The 26229-nt window shown below is 48.9% G+C and overlaps 1 pseudogene; it reads right to left on the bottom strand.

Annotated features, from left to right (window-relative positions):
• LOC100725307 (interleukin-1 receptor-like 1) overlaps positions 1-7103 on the bottom strand; it is a 72617-nt pseudogene extending 65514 nt beyond the window's left edge.
• Positions 7104-26229: the final 19126 nt, after the last annotated feature.

Here is a 26229-nt window from a genome sequence, read left to right as displayed (position 1 = left end):
CCGTGAAATGAAATGCAAACTCTCTCCTGGATAAGAGTCAGGTGAAGGTCCCCATCTTTACGGTCACCAACACAGATTTGGGGTGCCAACGGGAGCCCCCAAGAAGGAGGAAGGGCTAGACTTGTTACACGGGTGTTAGAATGCAGAAGGAAGAAGGAGCGATTGTGTTTTCACACTTACAAGTGGAATTCATTGGGTTTATTTTGTTCCAGAAGACAAAGAGAGAAGGAGCTGGGCAAGGTGGAATGGTGGCAAGCTCTCCGGGGATCTTGCTGGCTAGAGGAGGAATATCTGTAAGAAAGAGTAAAGCATGTCAGTCCGTTTTTAGATATGCTGATTTCTGTCGACATCAAGATCTTAGAAGTCGGTTAAATTATAGGTGCACTGATGTAGGGTTTTTCAGAATATGAACTGTAGTTAAAGTCACGGGGTAGTTGGGGCTCCTTAAGTCAGAGAGACAGGATTGGAGGTGGTGAGAGGGAAAGGATGGTACCCTGACTAAGAATCTTGGATTTCTAAAGTACAGAGGAAAAGAGGCACAAAACAGAGAAAATAAAAATGTTGCCTGTCAGGGGTGGGGGATTTAGCTCAGCAGCATAAGCACCTGCCTTGCAAGCAGGCAGTTGTGAGTTCGATCCTGGTACAGATAAAAAGGAAAAAGACAAAAAAAAAAATGTTGCCTGTCTTAGTCACTTCTGCCTCAATGAGACACAATACCTGCCACCCGCAATTTGAAAGAAACTTTATTTCGGCTCATGGGTTTTAGGGCATCAGTACATAGCTGGCTGACCCCAGAGCAGAAGGATCTGGCGAGGAGGGCTGCTCACATCATTGTGAGTGGGAAGCAGAGGGAGAAAAGCTGAGCCAGGGAAGGACATGCACCTTCCCAGGCCACGCGCCAGTTCCCCACCTGCAACAATGTCCACCTACAACAACACCCCCATCTCTATGAGCACATTCACCTCTGAACTCTTCTAGGCATCAGTCTGCTAGTGAGTATGCCCTGCATGATCCAGTCATCTTAAAAGCCTAAAGTCAGAATACATGAGCATGGGGGTAGGGAGTATTTTAGATCTGAACCGTTAAAGCCACTGTAGCAAGCATCAAGGTAGGAGAGGGCAGGGAGACAGAAGCCAAGGGTCGAAAGAGATGTTCGAAGTGACAGTTGGTAAGGACAGTGTTTCCTGGATGTCCACCAGGACCCTTACAGGTGCCAAAACCTTTGGACTCTTAAATCCTGTATTTAAATTATAATCCATAGAAACTGTGTGCATCTTCTTACATACATTAAATTACTTCTAAAACTTGCAATGCCTATTGCATTGTACGCAGTTGTTACACTATCACATTTAGGAAGTAATGACAAGAAAATGTCTGCACATGTTTGGTACTGATAGCTTTTTCTGAATATTTTGATGGTGGACTGAATTCATACATGTGCGGTCTACAGATATGGACAGTTACCTATAATGAAAATGCTGAGATGGAGGTAGAGAAGGCAAGAGAACTCCTTCTAGCAATAAAAGGAGTGGCCAGTGCCCTTACCCACTGTGACTCCAAGCCCTTACCCACTGAGGCGGGCAGGCCACAGAAGCTGGGAGAGGATGTTAGAAGTAGGAGACAAGTCTAACGGGCTTGGCTGCATGGAAGTGAAAGACTGATGCTTCGAAGTCATGAAGAGGAGGGAAGTGGTAGCCCTCATCACAGACATGGCCCTTAAGAGGAGAATGAGGTCTTGGGAGATCAAGGAACTCCACAGGGCATTCTCTGAAGAATTTTGGGGAGAAGGAAGCCTCTTTTCCATGGAACCGGAGCTATTCTTTCTACTTCCCCAGCCTACTTAATTTCTGTTGATCCTTCAAGGTTTGGCTTAAATGACTTCCTTGGGAACTCTCCTGGTTTGTTATTTTTGTATCTTGTTCCCTTTCAATAAGTTTCCAGACCCAGAATGTTTTTCCTTTCAGGCCACATTTCACATATTTGTCCATCCATCTATCCAACCATCCTTCCACCAACTGCATCCACCCATCCATCCACCCATCCATCCATCTGTCCATCCATCTGTCCATCCATCCATTCATCAGCCCATCAATCCATATGTCCACCCACCTGTCGATCCCTCCACCTATGCACCTATTCATCCTTCTCCCCATATATTTATGCGTCCTCCAAATCTCATTGAGAGCCAGGCACTGGAACTCCAGGCAGGAGAAATATCCTATGTCAAGGCCTGGCTGGCCAGTCCACGGAGTGTCTAAGATGCAGGGAAGAGTCCAGGGCAAATGAGGAGAGAGTGAGGACACGAGATGTAGGGTTGTGTCAAATGCCGGCAGGGGCCCAATGGAGGTCCTCAGGGCTGCTGTGAGAACTTTGTCTGCCTTTTGTTCTAGTCCAGATGGGCTCCTTTAACAACTGAACCAATGTGAACTGAAGTCTTAGGCACATTACACTGACTGACAGTGAGACATATGTCCAGAAAGGAATCGGGAGAGTCACAGAATTTGGAGAGTCACAGAATCGGGAGAGTCAAGGGACTTTGCGGACCAGTGTGGTCGTCTAAATGGCAGACTGGACCGGGTGGTTTCATTCTGTACATAACTTGAAAATACAGCTGGCTGCATTTGTGCTGGATCAGATTTGGAGGCAAAGAGAGGAGGAGAAAAAAAGCCCATGGCAACCAGGGGTGTGGGGGGGGGGAGCAAGGCGTAGCCAATAGCACCCACCCCCACCAACACACACACACAGTTGCAAATTCTTATAGTCCTGCCCATGGACTGAACCTGCAGGACTCTTGGGAGGTGACTAGATCCTGGGCTCGTAGCTGACTTCCTGTTAGGAGCAGGGGAGTCCTCTCAGGAGACAGGGTGGATGGGGTAGACCAGAAGGGTTCACCTCCCCTCCTGCTGCTCCCTTTGCTCTGCTTCCCTTGAGCCACTCTGCCCTCTTCCTCTACACCCCTCCCCTGAGCCATCCTCCTGCTGCGCCTCAGGGACAAACAATCAGCTAAGACACCCCATGTCCCAGAGGACCTACAATCATGAGGGCATCCATCTTGGCTCTCAGAGCCCACACGTGGTTTACAGGACTCCGACCCACTGCAAAGCAGTGGCTCTAACATCAGTGCCTGCTCTGCTTGGACGCTGCCTTTCCTCTTCTGTCCCTGTGCACAGCAGCTGCCACAGGTGAGCCCTAAGACTCTGGTGACCGCTTTGCTAAACAACTCCAGCTTCCTCATCCCTTTGGTTCTAGTTTAGAAACATCGCTCCTATTTCACAGATCAAACACCAGAGGCCCAGTGAATTAAAGATATGCCTATGGGAGGAGGAGGACCAGAGGGGAAACCTCAGGTCTGACTCACTTCCTCAGCATCACCCTTGCTGTTCTGAAACATTTACCTTCCAGGCCATTTGTCAGTGAGAAGTGACCTCAGGCTTGGGTGCAGCCACTTCCACCATTCACCTCTAGCGTGATCTCCTCATCCCAAACCCAGGTTCTGACCCTTTGCACACTGGCTTCCCACACCCCAGCCCCGGGGGGGGCACCACTCAACTTCCTGTGACCCCAAGGTACCATGTGTGAGTGGGGTCCCACAGGGGGAGTGGTTTTGGTGACTGGCTTGGGGTCCCAGGGTCTTCACCATGCCAGGCTGCTGCTTAGCAGGAAGAGCCCTAACCCCAGGTCACCTATAATGAGGCTGCCAATGCAGAACAGGTCCTGAAGGAGACACCAGAGGGGACACCAAGCACTCACCCTCTGAAACATGGCTGTGCCTTCTCAGATTTCAGTCACCTGTGGGTCAACCATGGCAGGAACAAGTGAAATGGAAAATTCCGCAGGCAAGTGGTAGGTTTTCAATCACATGCCCCTCTGAGCAGTGTGGTAAAAGTTTGCACCATGCTGTTCCCTGCACCTCAGGACCGGGATCACATAGCTGTCCAGCGCTTCTGGACTAAATGCAGCCTGACATGAGCCACTCGGTCACCCTCTGTCACCCCGTCAATGCTCACAGCATTGCAGGGCTATCATCCATGTCACCCATGTTTTACCTCATCGTGGCCCCAGAGTACAAACCCCAGCAATTTGCCTATGCCAAGGAGAAGCCACAACATGCTTCCTTTAGCGGAAAGGTGGACATGCTCAATAAGGAGGGGAAAATTCCTATGCTGAGATCACCAAAATCTGTAGGAAGTGACTGGTGTTAAATCTTTTACTATGCCTGAGTTTCAAATTAGACTTGATTACAGGTGTTTATATATTGCAGGAAAGCACACACCACAGTGCACACGTGGTTTGTTTTCTAGAATCTATCGGGAGTGCCTGGCTCTGGTACACGGGCAGGCTTTAAGTTCAGCAAAACCTGTGTTTTTATAGGAGCACAAGACACTGGGGTGAAAGGAAGCCCAGCATGTGAGGACACGGTGAGAAAGCCAGCTCCGGGCCCAGCATGGATCTTCCTCCCCAGGGCCTCATCCTCCCAGCACTGTGGCCCCAACCTTCCAGCCCTTAGAGGTGTCAGAAATATATTTCTGCCTCTTACACCCCCAGGCCGTGTGCCTTGTCACACCTCAAGGGACTAAATGATAAAATGATGTTTGTGTCACTATGCAGGACGACACAGGCACAGGTCCAGCCTCAGCTGTGATAACCAGCACCATGGTCACTGGGTGGGTGACCCATGGAGGGAAGTGGGTTTCAGGCCCAGCCCCAGGCCAGGTAGGTGACATCTTTCAAAGTTTTGAGTTTCCTCCACCACAGGGCCAGGGATGCCATGCACACTGCTGGTTTCTGTGGTGCCACCCACCTTCTTCTTCCTAGCCACTGGAGTTCTAACCAGCAGCACCACAGAAACCCAAGCCTCTGACACCTGAGTGTATCATTTCTGGCCAGGCCTTGCTCCAGGCCACGAGGAGGACAGAGACCTCAGCAAAAGCAACTGAACCCAAGAAGCGAGCTCTTCCCACCTCCAAGGAAAGTGACTCTCCCCTTCTCAAAATCCCCTCCCTGACTACAAGTACCATCAGCCTCCAGCCTGCCTCTGCCTCTGACCCTGTCACTCGCAGATGCCATAATATATATATATATATATATATATATATATATATATATATATAGAGAGAGAGAGAGAGAGAGAGAGAGAGCTTTCGAGAAAAAGGAGTGGAAAAAAATTTTCCTTTTGTTTCATGCTAAATGCAGGGGAAATCCTCAAATGCAGCCTTGCTGGAAGGCACAGGGAAGTTTGTGGCTGGGGAGGACTTCAGAAAAGTGGGAGCAGAAGCCAGCCTGGCCCAGAAAAGGACAATCACACACTTGTTCATAGTGGCCTCCAGGAGAAAGGAATCCAAAAAGGGGCCTTGGGAACTGAGCAAGAGGTGGATACCCTTACCAGATGTGAGAGGAACATGAGACAAGCTCAGTTCCAAGCCAAAGTCAGTAAGAGCGAGACCTTAGCGTTTGTGCTTCAAAAAGCAGGAGGGCATGGGAGCTTGAGGGGCTGGGAAGGGGATCCAGGAGCACAGGCTGCTATGAGACCACAGGATAGAAACTAAAAGTGATCCAAAAAAGGGAAAAGTCAGATTCACAAAGAGTCCAGAGGAAAGAGCCACAGCTGCCTAGGAAGCGGGTTCCAGGCCAAGCACTGCAAACAGCTTCAGTGCTGCTAAGCTCGGCAGGGGTTCACAGCAAGGCCACAGCAAGGGTGGCCGTGCAGTGCTTCCCCAAACAGGCAGCAGAGCCAGCCTGTGCTGTGGGGGACTGCACCCCATTAGGTAGACAGAATCAAGGAAATGAAACTAAGTAAGCATGGGCAGAAAACTGGGGAGACAGCATGAGACACTTTCCTTTGTCAGCTCTGAAGTGTGGTGCCACAAACAAAGAGGCCATTGGGTCCTGTGTTCTAGCTCTGACCTCCCCACGGGATGCTAGGTGGGTGCTTAGCAGCTGGCACCACTCCTGGACGTGCCCACTTAGCAGGTCTCCATGGGAAGTCTGCCCTGGCCGGCACCACATCCCACCACGTATTTGCACCAGATTGAATGAAGTCCCTCCCTCCCAAGTTCGCAAACTCGCTGCCCAGCTGCAGCAAGTCCCCCAGCACTGCTGACCCATGCTTCCACTCACTCACCACTCAGCTCCCTCAGTTCCTGTGACATTTTCCTACATCTGTCCAAATCTGAAAATCACCCAGTTCCTTGCTGTGAGCCAATGGTCTCGCATCCCAGGGCTTGAGAAAGTGGACACAAGCAATGCCCACTCTTGCTAAACCTGGCGTTTGCCATGGTCTCCTCCCACGCCTGCCCTCCTCCTTTCTCCTCCTCCCTGAGAAGCACGAAGTGCCACTGCATGCTGTGGACTCCGTCTCCCCAGCCTCCCGACCCCCAGGGCAGTCAGAACTTTCTAAGGGAACTGGCCAGCCACATATCCCTGTCAGCATCTGTCACCATCCTAATGCTCCCGATCCTCACTTTCCTATGACACCGCTGCTCCTCCTGCCCCCTTCCTCTCCCTGCCTGGACTCCTAGCCCACCAACACCTACCCTTTGGAGCCTTAGGGTCCAGTGTCTGTAGTGCCTATTTGTTCATTGAAGAGGACGGAACACCTCCCAGCTCGCTCTCCAATGGAATCTCTCTGTGCTCACTGATTCTCCACTTGTACCATCTAATACCCTGACCACTTCCTCCCGAAACTTCACGATGGGCCCCCATACCTGTTCCATTCTTAGTTTCCATGACAGTCGGGTTTCTTCAAGGACTCCTCCAGACTGCAGGACTCCTCTGAAAGTTTGTGCTCACTTGCGCCTCACCAACCCCCATGGACTCCCAGGGCTTCAGCAATAGGCCCGTGCTGAGGGCCTCAAGATCCATTGCAAAGGGTTCTTCCCGTCATCCCTCCATTCACGCTATTTGCGACTTTTTTCATGCTGCCAACACGAGTCCATCAGACCCCTCCACTCCTTTTACCTGCACATACCCTGCTGCTACTGCAAGTCCAAGCTAGAATCTAATAAATCCTCTGGTCACTGCAGGTCCCGTGGCCCAGGACGAGGCTGAGACTGGGCACTGGAGGAATCTCACCTTCTGTTCTTCACACAGAGGCAGACTGCAGAACTGGGGCTTCCCTGGGTTTCCTCACTGGCAAGAGTACACACCACATGCACACATCACGTGCATACCCACACATGTCACTCAGAAGCAAACCTATTTTTCCCAGCTATGTCACCACATTAATGGGTGTTCCCTATGTTCCCACATACCTTGGAAGTCGGGCACTCTTGGTTCTCTCCTAGGTAAGCCATCTCATCCCCAAGGCTCTTCCTCCTGGAGGCTCATGCATCTCTCCCTTTAGGAACTTGGCCTTGATGAAACACTTTTCCTGAGCTAGTGTCCCCCAAGTTAGAGTCTACCTAGGGGTGGGAATCTGTCTCCCTCTTTAGCTTTGGGTGTTCCCAGCAGCAGGAAGCTGGTGTGAGTTCAAAACTTCTCAAAACCTGTACTTGGGTTTCAGTTATCTCTGGAAGTAGTTTAAAAAGACTAGAGGCGACAGAAGACTTGAAGGGGTAAATGTATACATATTTACTTGGAAGGACACAGAGGAGACAATGCTTTTTAAATAACCCTACTTAAAGCAATAATGCATAGTGGTCATAGAAAAATATAGATAAGAAAATGAAAGAGGTCAAAATTATTGTTAACCCTGTCAATCAGTGATAATGGTTATGTGGTCATCATTCTGTTTTACAACCTCACCAATGCAGGATTATTTTATTTTGTACCTTTTAAATTAATACACCAGGAGTGCTTTCCTATGATGCAAAGGATTTTCGAAAGCAGTACTATTTTAATGTCCACAGTGTTTAGCATCAGATGAATGTGCTCAGTGTATTTAAGCATTCTCCAGTGTCCATTTCTCCTTTATTAATATAATGTATTATGGTCCATATTACCATATCTTAATATTTGGCTCAACTATACAGTAGTCACCCTACAGCCATAAAGGATTGGTTCCTGGACACCTGGAGACAACCTGAAACCTTGGATATTCAAGTCTTTGATGCAAAAACATGTAGTGTTTTCACAGAACCCGTGACATCCTGCTCCATGCTTTATATCACCTCCAAATTACTCACAATGCCTAACATAGACAATGCATAAGTAGCTGTCATACTGCAGTGTTTGGAGAATTGTGATTAAAGAGCACACTATGCATATTTGATATAAATATAATTTTCCCAAATGTCTTGAATGCACCATTGGTGGAATCCAAAAATGTTCAACCATGGGTCCCCAGGGTTCACTGTAACTCTCTCAGGAATACGTGGCAGTACAGTGGCACCTCGATGCATGAAGTGAATTCTCTCTACTGTTCTGCTCACAGGCCAAGTCAGATGAGAACCAAATCAAATTCAATGGTGAGGCTCAAAGTTGACCTTATGGGAAAGCTTGGTCTTGTTCTCGTCCAACTCAGAGTGTAATCAGAACTGTGGAAAGAACTGAATTCATGACCTGAGGTATCACTGCATCTTCCCCAAAAGACACCCTGTTACAGGGACACACAGCTGCGTTTACAGCAGCACAAAGCACAATACCTAAATCTGGGAAGTGGCCTGTCTGTCCATCAGCAGGTGAGTGGACTAAGAAAGTGTGACATCTGCACACCACGGAGCACTGTGCTGCCATAAACATGTGGCACTCACAGGAAAGTGGATGCATCTTGAGGCTCTCATGTTAAGTGATACAAACCAGACACATGAGTTTAAATCCTGTTATGCACTGGAAACTGGTGGTCATCTTAACACCAGCTGGATTCCATCACCATGATGCTGAGCGTAGATGTTCCACCTGAGGAAAGTTGCCAGCATGATGAGAGACGTGGGGAAGGAGTTGCGTTAAGTCGTTGACGCGTTAAGGGTTCTATGTGTTGCTGCTTGAGCCATTGGTTCTCCTGGAGAAGCTCTGGTCCTCACATCGAGCATTGCTTCCTGGCTCGAGAGGGGAAGATGTGCGCCACTTGGTCTCCAGGATGAACACTTCACGCTGGCTTCTTGGCAAGTACCCAACTGTGCTTGTCATCACAGGAGGTCAGGGCCACTGTGTTGCTGAGGATGGCTGTGGTGCCTTTCAGGACAGCCCTGGTCTTTGTTGTGAGTGTGACTTCTCAGCTCCAGTGTAGAACTCTCATGCCAACGGCACAGCCCCTTCACCCTGCTGGCATGGACTTTCTGGCTTCCACCACTGACCTTTGGGCCTTCCCAGCATGGATCCATAAAAGAGACTGGTGTGAGTCCTTCTTGTGGACTCTAGACCTCCATTTGGACTCCTGGGAGGCACTGTGATGGGCTCTCGGTCTTCATCTGGACTCATGTGGGACATTGCAGTGGGATTCAGTCCCTTGGCTAAATATTCTATGTCTTTGGTGTTGCGGATAGATTTCCTGCATTTTCTTGTGTTAACTCTGGGTAACCATCATAAAACAATATTATAAACTCCATGTCCTGATTCTAATTGTTCTCCTCACAACTCCTGACTACAGCAAATACCAAGCAGGTTCTCTTGCATGAGAAACACAAAGCATAACTAAGGAGCACGATAAAGGGTAGATAACAGGAAGTGGGGAGAAAGAGCTTTCCCAGAAGAAAAGGGGACCAAGAGGGCGGAGGGGAGGAGGAGGGAAGGGGATCAAAAAGGAATAAGGATGGGTTCTGCACATGCAAGGGATGCGGACATTCTATACTCCAAATACACACTAATAAAAATAAGAACACCACACACACACTCACACACACACACACACACACACACACACTCACACACACTCACACACACGAGTAAATAGCTAGAAAAGAGCTGCTAGGCCAAAGCTCAGGCTTCTTAAAGGTTCTCAGAGTCCCTGAGACAAAGTCTCAGCCTTCACCAAGATGGTTTGACCAGATCACAGATCTACAAGACCGGAAACCCGGAAGCCGAGGTGTACAGGGTTCTGCACTGGCCGTGGGCAGAACCAACAGGCAGCCACCATGTCCTCGGGCTCCCCGGTCACTGTTTATGCCACCAAGACCCAATGGTGCAGCCCTCATCTGCCACTCCACACTCGAGGACATGAAGGGCCAGAGACGCTAAGCAGCCCGCAAGAAAGCTGAAGTGGAAATGTTTGCAACATCTTGATTAGCTATGCATGTAGGTGAAGAGTTGAGCAGTATTTGTTTACAGCTAGGTACCAACAGAACTGGATTTTTGTGCTTGAAACCTCATTCCACAAGGAGATGACACAGTGGAACAAGCCTTAACCCTTTTTCCATTCAACGGAGGAACCACCAATTCTTACTGTGTATTTGTTTTGGACATTTGTTTGGATATCTTTGAATCAGTTCTTTCAAGGGCAAGTTGGGGAGGGAAATAGCCTGGCTACTGCAGATTAATCACACATCAGTGGCACAAAAATCACAAAAGCAAACCTAATGGTATAAATCAAGCAACTATCTGTTTATGGGGAAAAAAAAAGATCAGTAGCAAATTAAAATCCTTTCAGTAGTAATGGGATACTGTCACCTTGGGTCCTGAGACTTTACTGAATGACAGCCCGCCACTGTAGGGTTGTGTATTCAAATGCCTTGCAGATAAAGAAAAGGTGTTGATGGTGTGCGAATCAAGACTCAAGGACAATCCTGTGAGTGTATGCATGGTTGTGCATGTGTGCACGCATGCATAGGAATGCATGTGTGTGTACTGAGGTGTGTGTGTGGCGAGGAGGAGGGGGGAGGTGTTGAGGAATCTGTCAAAGGTGACACTTCTCCAGAGAGCAGCTGAGGTAGCTGTTGGGACTATGGCTGCCTTAGCTACCACTTTACAAGAAAAATGATTTTCACACATTTTTTTTCTGAGAAAGGAAAGGAGAGTTTTTCACACTGTTATCTGCTGCTATCAGGAAATACACCACTTGTGGTTTTGAGAATCTTGTTACTTAAAGCCAGGTCACAAAAACCACTTGGCCACTGGCAGAAGTGACAGAAAGAGGGGAGTTCTGCGGGGAGGCCTGGGACCCCAGGCTCAGAACACAGCCCAGGAAGGACACAGGCAGGCATCTGTTGAGGTCCCAAAGCCACATCCCATGCTGTCCCTGAATCTCCACACTCCCTGCATCCCCGTCCTTTATGTCCCCAAAAGAGGCCTCCCAAGACTATGTCCTCAACAGGAGATGCAGGCAGTGACACCCCCAGGACCCATGTGATTCAGTGGCATTGGGCCAAAGCACAGAGCAGCCAGTGGAGTCTGAAGGAGCCAGAGCAGCTGTGTTAGGAAGTGATCTTGCTGCTTCCAGGACAATGGTGCCACCAACAATTGGGGCTCATTGGAAACACAAGGGGGAGTCTCCTGGGGTTCCAGGTGCCCCTCAGGCCAGAGCTGCCCTCTCACCTCAGCACCACTGCCCAGGAGGGAGCTGCTGTGCAGCAGCAGCTGCCCTGCATGGCCAGCAGCACCCCCCACAGACACTGCCTAATGTCCCAGTGTCCCTGGGGTATGGTCAGCCCTGGAGACAGCCATCCCTCTAGGGCAGAGCTCTGCCCTGAGGATACTGTAGCAGGCAGGCAAGGGGATACCGAAGATGGGACATCATCCCAGGGCAAAGACACAGACTGCAGAAGGAAGGGTGTGCTCAGGAGCTGGCAGCAATGACCTTGAGGACAGCTACTGCCCAGGCTCCACCAGGCCCCAGGTACTGATGTTCACCCCCAAACACATCCCAGACACGTGGTTTTACATCCTGCAGGCCACTAAATGCACGTCAAGCTTATCACATTCTTAGGGCCATGTGGTTTCTGTCACCAGGCTGGGTCCCACCTCCTCGATACCCCAATGCTATGATAAGCAATGGAACCAACAGTGGGCAGCGGTGTTTTGAGCAAGATCAGGCATAGTCAGGTCACAGATAGGGAGTGGCCTTTTAGACACAAGTGACAAGCTTAACTCTAACCCTAGACACAGACAGTGAGACAACGACCTTCAGTACGGATGAAATCTTGCAAAACAGTAGTCAGGGGCACTGTGGAAGGCAGAGATGATGCTAAACAAGATTTCACTCACAGGAGAGCAACAGATGAGTGTCCAGCTTAGAAGGCTGAGGACACGTATGTTGTGTTTTGCTAGTGGATTCCACATAGAAGAAAGAAAATAGAAATTCAGGGAATGTGTCTCTATTCTATTCTAAATAAGTCACCTTACCAGGAAGCAGCTGGACAGCTGGAACGTGCACATGTGTGCATGTGTGCGTGCCTATGTGAAGGGAATGGTCCTCTTAAGGAGAGAAGATCCCTCAGCACCATAAGTCAGGTGGGAGTCCCTGAGGCGCCATCTTGGCTTAGAGCCTCATAACACTGAGACTCGCAGACAGACACTATGGTAACTATTATTAAGTCGGGTTATATGGTGGTGAAGTACTAGGTTGCTGAAACAGTCATGCTTTGACCTCTATTGTTATATTGTTATGTCCTGTTTTATCTCAATCTCCCCCTTATTCTTTTAAAAAAATTATTTAGTCATTTCTTATGTTTGTCTTAATTAAGGGAAAAAAATTTAAAAATTAGGATATATAAATAGTAACTCTTTTTGATTTCCTATTAACTTGTTTTGAAGTCCTGTAATACTCCCACGATCTTGTTTTGACTGATTAGACTCTGTTCCATTCTGTATGATAGTACCAAGTTTGAGGATATAGGCAACTACTTTGAAGGCAATAAGATTCACTAAGATGCCCATTCTGGTTTGACTATTGTCTTCTTTGGAAGTCCTGTAATGTTTACAATGCCTAAGTTTTATTGGTCTTGTTCTCTACTGTTTTGTCCAACTTTATAATATCTAATGAGATAGACAATTCTTTTTAAGGAAACAAGAGACAACGTTGATAACCATTGTTGATAACCTTGTACTCTGTTCTACACCATGTGCTATGCCTATCCTTGGTTTTGACTGACAGCTTTGTTTTGCCATATTTGACTGTATTCTCTCCCCCCGCCCAAAAGTAGTAAGCACTAAGGAGTAATAAAATCCAAAATGTGTAAATTTTCTTGTAAAAAAGAGAGGGAAAAAAAAAAGAAAAAGAGCTCTAACGGATATAACAGCAAGTGTGTTTAGGGGTGTTAAATAGCTGACTATATCAATGTTTTTGGATCACTGAACACAGCTGTTTGCAGTCTCCCTGTTTGAATGTCCACCTTGTATTCTTTGATACTGTGATTTGAGCAACTATTTTCAAGATGATAATATGTAATCTATTAACAGGTGATTTCTTACTGTTATGGTTTTTTTTTTTGTAGTTCTGTATTACGTGTATCCTTACACCGCTTTGTTTTGTTTTGTGTTTTTCTCTTTTTCTTCTTAAATAAAATAAAAAAACAAAACAAAACAAAACAAACAAACAAACAAAAAAAAACCACTGAGACTCGCTGGCAATGTCCTCCTTAGAAGGATACATAGAATAGGAGAAAAGGAAAAGAGTGGTGATTGTCTTGGAGTAAGAAAAGAAGGCTCAATCTTCTAACATAATCCACAACAGAAAAAAAGTGCCACACATTTAACTTCTGACGTGCAGCCTAAGCTGTATTGTGAAGATAGTTCTTTAATTGTTAAAAATAAAGTGTAAATAAAATTTTAAGTACTTCTCTTGAAAACGTAGGAAAGAAGTCAGCAATCATAAATAAGCGTGTAGGGGCTTTCAGCCCTGAGGCCCCCACCACCACCTGGTAGCTGTCTATCCTCTTTCTTTGCCATGTTTTCTGCCCAAATAAACCTTTTGTTATACTAATAAAAATAAGTAAATAAACCTGTATATTTCTGTATGGTACTTACTACATGTACCTGGATGGTAATTTAAAAATGATGAGATAACGCATAATTTCTAGATAATTTTAAATTACTTAACTAAATGAATAAAAATCCAAATAAGCCAACAAACTCAATAAAAAGAACAAAAGTGGCTCAAGAATCACCCCCAACTGGAACCTGACTCAGACAACCCAATGTTCAAACCCGTGAGGAGGGAATGTGGGGAAGGCACCTCAGAGCATTCGGAAGGCCTGTGCCCTTGCACATCTCAAGTCTCCTGATTGCCTTTGCTTTGGCTTTGAAAGCAAAGGACCTTTTAAACCTAAGGCCTGCCCTTCCCTCTCCCCACCACCTTGTTTTAGCATTCCAGCCTCCTTTGCCCTTTGTTTGCTGTTCTGATTCACTTTGCTCTCAGTCATGCTGTTCTGCGAGAATTCACCACTCTGGTCCAAGAAAGAGAGGGCGACCTGTGAGCAGATCCTACCGGTGCCTGGGCTGGACAGAGAAGCAACAGAGCCCCGGACTCCTGCCACATCAGTGTGTGTCCCTGGCACTGAAGTCTGGGGCCACAGTCTCCTGAGTGTTAAGAGCTCAACTCGCGTGTCTAGAAACAAAGGACTTAGCTCCACAAGGACAGGGCTTCTCTGGCTTCCTCTGTTGCACTCTCAACCTTTACTCCCTGTGCCGGGAAAACCCAGCAAGTCTCCCTCCAGCCTGCAGCCGCTGCTGGGCAGAGCCGGGGTTCAGGGCATCCCAGCAGAGGTGGGGTCCCCCAGCTGTTGGGCTCTGTCCCTGCTGTCCAGAGGAGTCAGGTCCCTTTTTCCTCCTACTGCTGCCCTCAGCCTCACCAACAGCAGCCTCAGCACAGGCCTGGCACAGTGAGGTCACTGGCGGCCTGAGCCACACTCCTAGGAGTCGCAGGGAGTCACAGGGGACACACACCGAGGGGACAGAGTGGCCAGAGAAAGACCACATAAAGCAATGCCGTCTTGTTATTCAACAGCACAGAAAACAGCCAAACCACCCAGACCTGAGTCAGGAAAAGTAAGTGGTGTTCAGAGTTCCTTCTTCCCCAGAGGCGGCCAGGGTCTGAGGGTGGTCTGGAGGCTGAGACAGGGCAGCCTCTGCAGGGACCACACAGCAAACAGAGACTTGGCCCCCATCTGACCATCTTGTGTGATGTCAGACATGTGAGGCCAGGTTTCCAGGATGCCCTGGCCACCCAGGGGAGTCTGTCGCTTTCTACACAGCTCGAAGGTCCCTAGTTTGTCGTTGTCATGACTTTGTTTTCCATTGCCAGGGACACAGCCCAGGGTTACCATATGCTACATACAAACTGTCCCATGGAGCTGCACCCCAGCCCCCAAGTTGCCAATTGTGAATCAGGACATTTCACTTAGAATAAAGTCTAAGACAAGACCCTGTGCTCATCAAGCAGACAGGAACTGGGGCTGTGGTTTGTCTATGCCAAGCAGCTACTTAAACGACCTCCCTGTGTCACCTCCTTAGCCTGCACCTGAGCACTGCCAACCCCTGCTCATGCCAGCCACACGCGTCTCCGCACTGGGAGGGCACCGATTCCCCCACCTCCGGGCACCCTTCCTTCTGCCTCATAGGAGTTTTTCCATGCCATCAGGGGACAGTGATGCAGGTTACTTTCTTCCTTCCAGGCCCTAATGGATCATATGTGTTCTGAGGCCCGTGCACAGAGCCATGAGCATGATGGTGAGAATTGCCTGGCCCTCACAGCCCGGGTCACATGGAGGCATTTGTGTGGCCCAGGGTGCTGGCAGGACACAGGTGCCACAGATGAGGACCCAGAGTGCAGCAGGGCAGCTTGCTGGATGGAGAGTGAGCAGGGGCCACCTATGCCCCGGGATCTGTGGGGTGCACCCCTGGGCCCTCAGTACTGTCCCAGGCAGGATGTGATCTCCTCTCCCTGCCCTGCCCCTCCTCACCCCTCCTCTCCTCTCCTATCCCCTCCCCTCTCCTTTTTCCCCTCTCCTTCTCTCCTCTCCCTTCTCTTCTCTTCTCCTCCTTTCTTTCCTTCCACCTATTTGTCCTCCCTCCCTTTTTCTTTTTTCTTTCATTTCTTTCCTCCTTCCGTCCTCTCCCTTTCTCCATTCTTATCCCTTCTTCCCTTCCTTTTTCTCTCCCTGCTTTCTTTCCTTCCTCTCCGTGGTTATGGTTTGTATCTAGATATCCCTCTAATGCCTCATGCGCTCATAGGAAGGGCTTTGGGAAGTGGTTGGATCACAGAGACCCGATACCCATGGGTAGATTGGGCCCCAGTACTTAGCTGGACGTGACGTTGGAGGTGAAGCCTAGTCAGAAAAGTGGACCCCTGGGAGATGTGACCTGGAAGGCTCTCTCTCTCCCTCCTCCCTGGATCCCTCTGTTTCCTACCTGCCATGCCATGGACTGTTTTTGCTCTGCAACACCCCTGCATCATGCTATCCTGCCCTGGACCCCACTGACTATGGATCAAAACCTCTACAAACTATGAGCCAAATAAATCTCTCCTCCCTCAATTTGTGAGTGTTGGGTGCACTTAGAATGACTACGTTGATGGTGGCAACATGACTGGGACATATTTTCAAAGGAAGACACATACTCACCTTCTTCAGTCTCAGTGGAATGGAAGGCACTTTGATACCAAAGCATGATGTCCACCTTGAAGCTGCTGTAGATGCCCAGAACCGAAGTGATCAGGACTGTCAAAGTGACAAACCCTCCTATCAAGTACACCTGAATGCCTGGAGCTACAAGTGACTGCAAAATAGCAGAACAATACAAATACATCCTCCATACACACAGATCATCAGCACACCTTGAATCGATAGGTATCCTATATTAGCCTGGGCACTACTGAATACTCCTTTAGTGTGGAATAACATGCATGGAATGGGATCATCCAATCTTACCTGGCCATGTGTTATGGGGAACAAAGGGCTCCAGAAAATCTGGCAGAGGAAATCCTGGGAACCCTGGTTGTAGTTTGCAGATACCAGGTGACTCTGTGTGTGTGACTCCTGCTCTGACATCCCCTGTGTGGAGCTCCCTGGCCAGTGTGACGCCCCCAGAGGCCAAGCCTTGGCATAGCTGTTGGGAAAGTCCCCAGTGGTCCCACAGCAGGTGAGGGAGTGACAGTGCTGCCACACCGTGCACTCAGAGGCAGTGCTCCTGTCCTACTAAACAGCCCTTCCCACCTCCTGCCTGGAAGCCTCTCTGCAGGTGCCACCCACTGTGCCTGTCCTCCTGGGGCATCAGGAGCACACAGGCTCTGACAGGGCAGCCCACCCAGGCACTGGAATGTAAGCTCTCATGGCCCAGGCCTGGGCACCAAGGGGTGGAAACAGGAACTGGGAAAAAAGAAGAGAAATGCAACCAAGGATTCCCCAGCAAGGAGGGAGTCCTGAGTCAGAAAAGGGAACCCGAAAGGAAGAAGAGGGCTCCTCCCTGTTCCTAGAACCCACCTCACAGCCCATTTCCTCTATGGGCCCTCCAGGTCCCCTGAGGAGCACGAGAAGCAAGGAGTCCTCCGCTGTACCCCCAGAGCACTTCCTTCTCACCATTTTGTGCAATTACTGCACATTGCTCATGGAGGTGGATGCTTTTATTCCTGTGGATTTGCATATGTGCATTGCATAACTTTATCCTTTCTTGCTGTCACTCCCATGCCCCATGCACCCCCAGTTTCACGTTCTGGGGTGGGGGCTCAGTGGGTGCAGTGTGTGTCTATTACACCCACCCTGGCCCCCAGTCCTCCCAGCACCCCTCCTTCCCTTCCTCTTGGGCAGCTCTGTCGCTATCTCCTTCCTGTTTTCTTGTCATCTGTTAGATCTCTTATGCAGGAGAACATGCAGCACTTTCCCTTGGAGTCTGGCTCTTCCCGCTCAAGAGTGGCCTCAGAGGATGCCATGGGTGGGCGTGGGAGAAGCAGTTTTCAGGCCTGCAGCCCGGGTGGTCACAGGCATCCACCATGGGTGAGGACAGACTGATGGTGAGGAGAAATTCACAGAGGGGCACAGCAGCCTGAGCAGCACCCTGGAAACGCTGCTCCAGACCAGCAAGTAAGAGCCAGTCAGAGCTGAAGGCGTCTGTGCCCAAGACACGGGAAGGAATTCAAATGGAGCAGTTAAATCGCTTCGCCTTGGGCAATCCCACAGGAAGCCTGGACGCAGGAGACTGAGGGTCCTAACAACCCAGGGCACACAGAGCTGGCCTGAGACTGAAGGGAGAGCTACAGGAACAGAGACAGACTCCTGGAGGGAGCACTTCATGCTGGGCTTGCTACAGAGGGGACGCTGCCTCTCTCCAGTGTCCAGTGACTGAAAGGGGAGGCAGGAACAGCGTGGGCTCCTCTGAGTCTGAGCTGGACTAAGAATCCTACCCAGGTTCCAGTAAGGGGACCTGGCCATGCCCAGGTCCTACACTGCGGTGCTGTGGGTGACCACAGAGTGACATCCGGCCAAGGCAGGCAGCGTGGCCCGGCAGAGGTCATGGCCAGCAGCCCTTGGTGTCTGGCGGGTTAAGATTCCACCTTGAAGTGATCATTCTGGAGAAACCTGCAAAGCTGTGAGGAAGTCACACCAGGGACGCCAACTGTGAAATCAGAGCCGGCAAGGAAGCAGCGAGAGCTCTGAGTCAAAATGCAGACCCAGTTGAGGTGGTGAGGCCGGGCTACGGGGAGGGGGATCGGCATATCACTGGGCCGTGCTAGGGGCAAGAGACTCAGTGGCTCAGGAGACATACTCCCCAAGACTCCCCGCATCTGGCAGGCCTGGCGTGATGCACATGCTGGGATCCCATGCGCGCTGCACAGTGCCCTCTCCTCCCCTCCCCTTCCATCTCTCCCCCCCTCCTTCCCCCTCTACATGTGAGCCTGGTCCTGGTCCCTCACAATAGCTTCATTGGTCCTGCCCAGTGTCCTGTGTCCAGCCTGAGCGGGACGCTCTCATGTACCAACGTTGTGAGTAGAAAGTGACTCTAACAGCGATGTATTTCAAACTTGTCAGTGCACACATTTCTGCCTCATTTGGCAACTTCATTTGGAAGGAAAAAGCCCTACAAAATATCCTCCAATGATGCAGATGGGAAGCACGCAGCACCCAGAACGTTCGCTGCAACAGCATAAGAGTGAAAACTTGGAACAACCTCAAAACTCTCCACCAGTAAAAGTGTTAAGAAAATTGAGTAAACCCATGTAGGTATGAGAAGCCGGGTAAGGCTGAAAAGACACGGGAAGAATCCCAAGACGGGACGGCTGCGCCCGATCTAAAATCGAGTCCACCTGTGAATGTCACCGGCCCGCAGCCCCGGGGCCGTGGTGGTGCTGGGTACAGACAGCGGGACAGATGTGAAAGGGACGAATGCGGTGGCCTTGCACAAAGACAGTGAAAAGTGGATGGCAGTGAGTGGGAGCTTCTGTATCCTAGCTGCTGCGTTGTTTTTGTTTCTGTTTTTTGTTTTTCTGCAACACTAGGATGCCCAGGCTGGTCTCAGACTTCAAACTCAAGTGATCCTCCTGCCTCAACCTCCCCAATGGCTGGAATTATAGGTGTGCACTACTGCACCCAACTCCTCTTTGACTTTTTAAAGAACAAAATGCATCATGGTATTACTTGTGGGCTGGGATATAAATTTTGGAACAGTAAGAGCACCCAACAGTATCCATGCATGGCCTAAACGCTGGTGAAGGAAGTCCCCGTGCCCTTCCAGACCCGCTCTAGACCTGGGTGTAAGGTGTGGCCCTAGTCCCTTGGTCCTCCCCGCGTCGATCCAGGGGTGTCCTCCGCACACACTCCACATGCACGCTCCACCTGCCTGCTGTGTGACTGTGACAGACCAGAAAAGGCATCTTCATAAATCCTCCCTCCCCTCTCCCCAACCCGTGCATTCTCTTAATTTCTTCCAATGCAGCATGTGGGAAAGGAAGGGAAGGAGGGAGGGGAAGAGGGAGGAAATCAAAGCACAGCAAGAGGAAGCAAAGAGAAGTGAAGCAGAGGAGCCGCCCGTGGAGGGCAGCGTGAGGCCCAGCGAGCGGGAGAGACGCAGCCCTGCGTGGCATTGTCATTACTGCCAGTCTTTGCAGCCCTATGGCTCTGTCTCCCTCCTGTCTCCCCAGGATCCAGCTGGTAGGGATGGGGTGAGGTCCAGCTGAGCGAGAACCCCAGCCCAGACCACTCACCACACTAATGCCGTCATTGAGCAGGGCCTCCACAGAGATCATCATATAGAGCTGCTCATTGACTCGTGCCTCCTCAAACAAGGCCAGCACAGCCACCGGGTACACAGTGGAGAGGAGGCTGTCGAAGAGCAGGTTCTAACCCTAACCCTAACCCTAACGCTCTGGAGTTAGCACTAAAGAGGCCACATTCGATCAAAGATACAGATGTCTACACAGCCATGGCAGTTTCAGGACGTCTCTCCCAATTGATAGGTCTCTCTGAGAGAGCTTTGCCTGTTGTGGCCAGAGTCCCTGGCTGATGTGCCTCTCTGCAGGGCTGGGGAGCTGAGCCTCTACAGGACTCACCCGGATGCAGCCTTGGGAGGAAGCATTCCTGGAGGAAGCAGACCCCAGAGGACAGGAGGCTCAAGAACACCTAAGGCAGCCTGCCACCCGCAGACCCACAGGACAGCTCAGAAGTGTCCAAACCTGAGCAACTGGAAAGAGAACAACAGACTGGTGCTCCTGTAAGAACAATGAAGTGTCTGATATGGTGTGTGTGTGTGTGTGTGTGTGTGTGTGTGTGTGTGTGTGTGTGTGTGCTGTGTGTGTGTGCTGTGTGTGTGTGTGTTCGTGCGCAAGTCTAAATGGAAAAGATATCTTCGCTCTGTACCCAAACCAAAATCAGCTGCAGTCAGGTCCAAAATATTAATTGTCTTGATCCAGGAGCACTGAGTGCTTGTTGAAATATCACATTGTACAATTACTGCATGTTAATGAAATATTTTTTTAAATTTGACTAAATTCACAAGTCTGAGAAATTGGCCAGTCTGCAGTTTGCATTGGAAAACTAGTCCCACTCCCTAGCAGTGCCACTCTTGTGATAGCTTGGACCCTCCATGACCCCAGCTGATTCCTGGACTCCCTTTCTCACAGTCGTTTTTGTCTCTAGCATAATGTCCTAAAGCCCCATCTCTGTTCTGCCTAGTCTCAGCCCAGAACTCAAGCTCATCCCAAGTTGGCATGAGAAATTTGTTTACACCAAACATTCCAAAATTATGGTGCCTCCAGCTACAGGTTCACACCGCAGGCGGCTGACCTGGTGGCCTCCACAAGCCTCAGCCCCTAGGGCTTCTTCCTGCTCTACTCTCGGGGGAGGACTTGCCCACTGTGCTCACCACTGTCCCCAGATGGACTCACCCAGACCCACCAAGGAGCTGGGCAGCTGCTGAGGTTGCACCTCTTTTAAAAAGAAGCTGAGGCGTGGACACTAACCTAGTTTCCTCTGTCGTGCTGGCCTTTGGTTCCCCTGCCTGTCTTCATGATGACCCTTTTCCCCACATCTAGAACCTTCTATGCTTTCACCTCCTTGCTACAGCCACCAGCAATGTTAACTGGTAAGATACGCCAGTGATCTCCAAAGGAGCAGCGCTCCTTAAAGAGTAGAAATGTCCCAAAGGCTGATAAAGGGTTCCCATCTGCTATAAAGAAAAGGAAGCTGTGGGACTGGAGTTCTAAGGGAAAAAATTCAAAATAAGACTATTAGGTGATTGTGCCACTGAGCTATCGTATTCTTTGAAAGAAAGTTAAAGGGTCAGATAAAGAAAGTTAAAAGGTCATCAAACTTGGTAAAATGGATCGTATCAGCTAGCATCTGACTGATGTTTGCAAAATCGACCTAGAAAGGAACTCCGTAGAAACACAGAACCAGGATCATGTAAAGAATACCTATACCAATCCAGGTGTGGTGGCTCATGCCTGTAATCCCAGCACTTGGGAGGCTGAGGCAGGAGGATGGTTGCAAATTCAAGGCCAGCCTGGGCTACAAGATGAGCTCAAGATCAGCCTGAACATCTTTGTCTCACCAAGGTTTTGACTATAGACATCGCTATACAATACTTTTCTTCCTCCTTTTAACATTTAGAGCTAGATTTTTATCAGCAGCATATTTTGATCTTCCCTTCGTAAACGCAATCTGACTGTACCTTTTGTTGGGGTGCTCTGTGGCCCTTTGAATTTAGCATAATGAATGACTTGGTTGGGTTTAAAACTCTTATCTTGGTATTCCTTTGCTGTTTCTCAAATTTTTCATTTCTCGTCCCCGATTTTTGTGTTTTATTTGGAACTGATGGAATAGTTTTATGTTTCCCGTTTTCTTCCCTCGTGGGCTTGCTCACTCTAACTCTTTGCTGCGCTATTTTCCTGCTCACTGAGGGTTCAGGGCACATCTTTAGCTGGCACCGTCCCCCCACAGGTGACCCTGGACCCTCTACTCGTGCCCTGCCTGCGCACCACTGCACCTTCCTCCTCTCCCGCCTCCTCGTGGCGTGGTGCTGTCCCTACTGTGCATTTTCTCCAGCATGAATCCTGCCTCCTAAGCCTGTGATGTGCGATATGCGATAAAAAGTTAGTTTTGCTGTGTTTCCCTTGGTGCTAGGGGTCAGAGCGGGAGCCTTCTGCATGCTGGGCAACCATGCTGTTACCAAGCGACAAACCCAGCCCTAGATTCATTATTCTTTTTGTGTGCTGAGAATTGATCTCAGGACCTTGTGCTTGCCAGGCAGGTGCTGAACTGCTGAGCTATATTCCTGGCCCATATTTGTAATTCTTAATGTGTTCTTCAGTTTAACTTTAGAAAGATTTTGTTAAATAGCAGCATAGGATTTTCCATTTACATGTCTTAAAATATCTGTCAGCAAATTTTTATTTTTTTTACATACCTACCTATATTGTGCACATTTCTATATCTATATTTATATACATACTTATATATCTCACAATGATTTTAACCTGCACGCTCTTAGGAAGTATGAGGACATTTTAAAAATGATTGCTCTGTTTTACGATGTGAGGTTTTATCACTTATGATGTTTTGTGCACTTTAAAATTTCTCCAGTGAACACTCCTTATGCCCTTGGAAATAGATAGTTTTAAGGTAATTTTGGCCCCCGGCAATTCAGTGCTACAGGCTTCAGATGTCACAGCAGAACCTGTTAGATAATGTGTGCTACATAGCTGCAGAACTATTTTGGGAAACGAGCTGTTTTGGAAAGATGTGTCATGAGCTGGGGAAGGCGATTTTCACAAGAACTGGATGAGACCTTGAAGCCAGACGTCTTGGAATGGTGACTAAATCACCTTCTGAATTGCCTGTCTGTGTTCTCTCCGGAACCAGGTTTCTGCCTCTGTGACCCTCTTTCCTTCTTGAGTCTAAATGTTCTTAGAATGCTTCATGATACCTGCATTTGTCCTCAGCACATAATGTCTTCTGTGTGTTTACAGGACGGGAGACTTTCCACAAATAAAGGCCGTCTTCCAATTTTTAGCAGCCTTAGAGAGAACTTTCTAGAGCTCTAGGTTTTGATGACTTAGCACCATGAGGGTAGATGTTGATCTCCTTGTTTGTTTTTATTTTTATTTGTGCACGTGTGTAACGCATGAGGATTATGTGGGGAAGGGGTTTGGGGTCTGCACCATGACCCATCTCCATTCTCTTTATGTTCCTTCCCCTCCCCATCTCTTAATACTCTTACTATTTACAAGAGGCCTGGAGAGAGAGAGAGATTATTGCAATCAGGTTTTTCAGAATCCAGTTACTTTTTTCCCAGGTGAACATAGGTTTCCATATGGTTCCCAGTTCCCCAAGTCTCAAATCATTTGCCTCTGTGATACTCAACAAGGACATTTCCTAAACGCTACAGATAGGGGTAAGTATGTATGAAGCTCCTGAACCTCTGTGGCTCCAGGTGATGTCTACATTTTTAGGGAGAGACAGAACATGTTGGGATCACAGGAGGTGGTCATCAGGGTGGCCTGCTCCAAGAAAACCAAAAAAGCCCAATGCAGGAGCTCTTATGTCCCTGGCTGAAACACATGCTATCTGAATGAACTTCCTATGGCAGAACCTGAATTAAGGTCGAGTGTCATTTTCCATTAAAGGTGGTGAGGAGGGCAGCAAGGAGGTGAAAGCACAGAAGGTTCTAGATGTGGGGAAAAGGGTCATCATGCAGACAGGCAGGGGAACCAAAAGCCAGCATGACAGAGGAAACTAGGTTAGTGTCCACGCCTCAGCTTCTTTTTAAAAGAGGTGCAACCTCAGCAGCTGCCCAGCTCCTTGGTGGGTCCGGGTGTGTCCATCTGGGGGATAGTAGTGAGCACATTTGGGCAAGTCCTCCTCCGAGAGTAGAGCAGGACGAAGCCCTGGGGGTTGAGGCTCGTGGAGGCCACCAGGTCAGCCGCCTGCTGAGACTAGGCAGAACAGAGATGGGGCTTTAGGACACTACGCTAGAGACAAAAATGACTGTGAGAAAGGGAGTTTAGGAATCAGTTGGGGTCATGGAGGGTCCAAGGTGTCACAAGAGTGGCACCGCTAGTGAGTGGAACTAGTTTACCAATGCAAAAGGCAGACTGGCCAATTTCTCAAACTTGTGAATTTAGTCAAATTAAAAAAAAATATTTTATTAACATGCAGTAATTGTACAATGTGATATTTCAATAAGCATTCAGTGCTCCTGGATCAAGACAATTAATATTTTGGACCTGACTGCAGGTGATTTTGGTTTGGGTACAGAGCGAAGATATCTTTTCCATTTAGACTTGTGCACGTGCGCGCGCGCACACACACACACACACACACACACACACAGGATCTCAGACACTTCATTGTTCTTTCAGGAGCACCAGTCTGTTGTTCTCTTTCCTGTTGCTCAAGTTTGGACACTTTTGAGCTGTCCTGTATGTCTGCGGGTGCAAGGCGGCCACAGGTGTTCTCGAGCCTCCTGTCCTCTGGGGGCTGCTTGCTCCAGGAATGCATCCTCCAAAGGCTGCATCAGGGCGAGTCCTGTAGAGGCTCAGCTCCCCAGCCCTGCATAGGGCCACAACAGCCAGGGACTCTGGCCACACCAGGCAAAGCCCTCTCAGAGAGACCCGTCACTTGGGAGAGAAGTCCTGAAACTGCCATGGCTGTGGAGACATCCATATCTTTGATCGAACGAGGCCTCTTTAGTGCTAACTCTAGGGGGCTAGGGTTAGGGTTAGAACCTGCTCTTCTCTGGCAGTGGACAATGAATGCAAGATAATTGCACGAAACACCATCCCTCTGATAGAGGCCACTCAGGAGCCACCTGGATAGCCTCATCTTCTCCTTGCTGTGACCTTCTGCCTCTTTTGTGTGATGTCCATGATTAGCAGAAGAGGTGTTCAGTGTCTCCTGGTGGGGCAGGAATCTTGACATGGTGTAAATGAAAGGAGACATATTAAAGGTGAGGCCTGCTCTCCAAGCTGCACTCCTGGCCTGACTCAAATATGACATTTACAGATGACACATGCCTTCAAAAAGTCCATCTTTTGAAACACATTTTGGAGCTTTCTTTTAAAAAATTGTAAACATAATTGTGCAGAGCAGTGGGTGGACATGTGATAAAATGGACAGCATTAGTGTGCATGGACAGCAGCAGTGACCATTGTTTAATACATAGAGCAAACTCAGAAAATGTTCCTAAAGCTACACAGCTGGAAAGAGAAAAACCAGGATATGCTGAAAGCCGGTGTCCTTTTTCCTTGTTAAAGGCCAAGCAGATGGCCTGTTTTGATTGTTCAAAAGCCACCAACATTTAGGAAAGTAATTAAAACTAGCTTATATAGAATTCTGATGAAATACACATCCATAACTGGCAAGGGCTCAGTTCTGGGCTTGTTGTTTCTGGCTTGGCTTTGGGCCAGTGATTCCCCTGGGCAGGGTCATAACCTCTCCAAGTCTCCTGCCTGTCCCCATGGCTTGCATGCACAAGATCCATGTCCATGGGACTGGTGTCCTCTTGCCAGGCCGACATGTGTCAGAATCTTCCCAAGTCCAATGCAGGGACTCACAGGAAGATGAGCTGCAGAAATGTGCAGAGCTCCACCCAGAGCTCAGCCCTGGGGAGGTTACACCTACAACCTACTCTCGGGGGGCACAGGAGGGCACAAGAACCTAGATGAGTGTGGGGAGGTTTTCTGAGAAATGCACCCCAAAGGCAGTAGAATAGGGCAAAAGGTGAGAGACGGAGGAGATAAAGTTAAGCTGCAAGTGGGGCCTTGTTAAAGAGCTTTCAAACAGAAGCGAGAACATGATGAGTCTGCAGATGATGCCTGCCAGCCAGAAAGTTCACTACTGGTTTATCAATCACTGGATTTCTGCATGTTAACTGATAAGGAAAATGGGAGGTTTTTAAAGATAGGGCAGCTGCTGTATTTTGCATAAAGCTATT

The sequence above is a fragment of the Cavia porcellus genome, unplaced genomic scaffold, assembly GCF_034190915.1.
Source record: "Cavia porcellus strain 051 isolate PalLab524CR breed Dunkin Hartley unplaced genomic scaffold, mCavPor4.1 scaffold_18, whole genome shotgun sequence".
NCBI lineage: Eukaryota > Metazoa > Chordata > Mammalia > Rodentia > Caviidae > Cavia > Cavia porcellus.
Note: the sequence above shows the minus strand (reverse complement) of the source record. Positions and strands in the feature narration are given on the sequence as shown.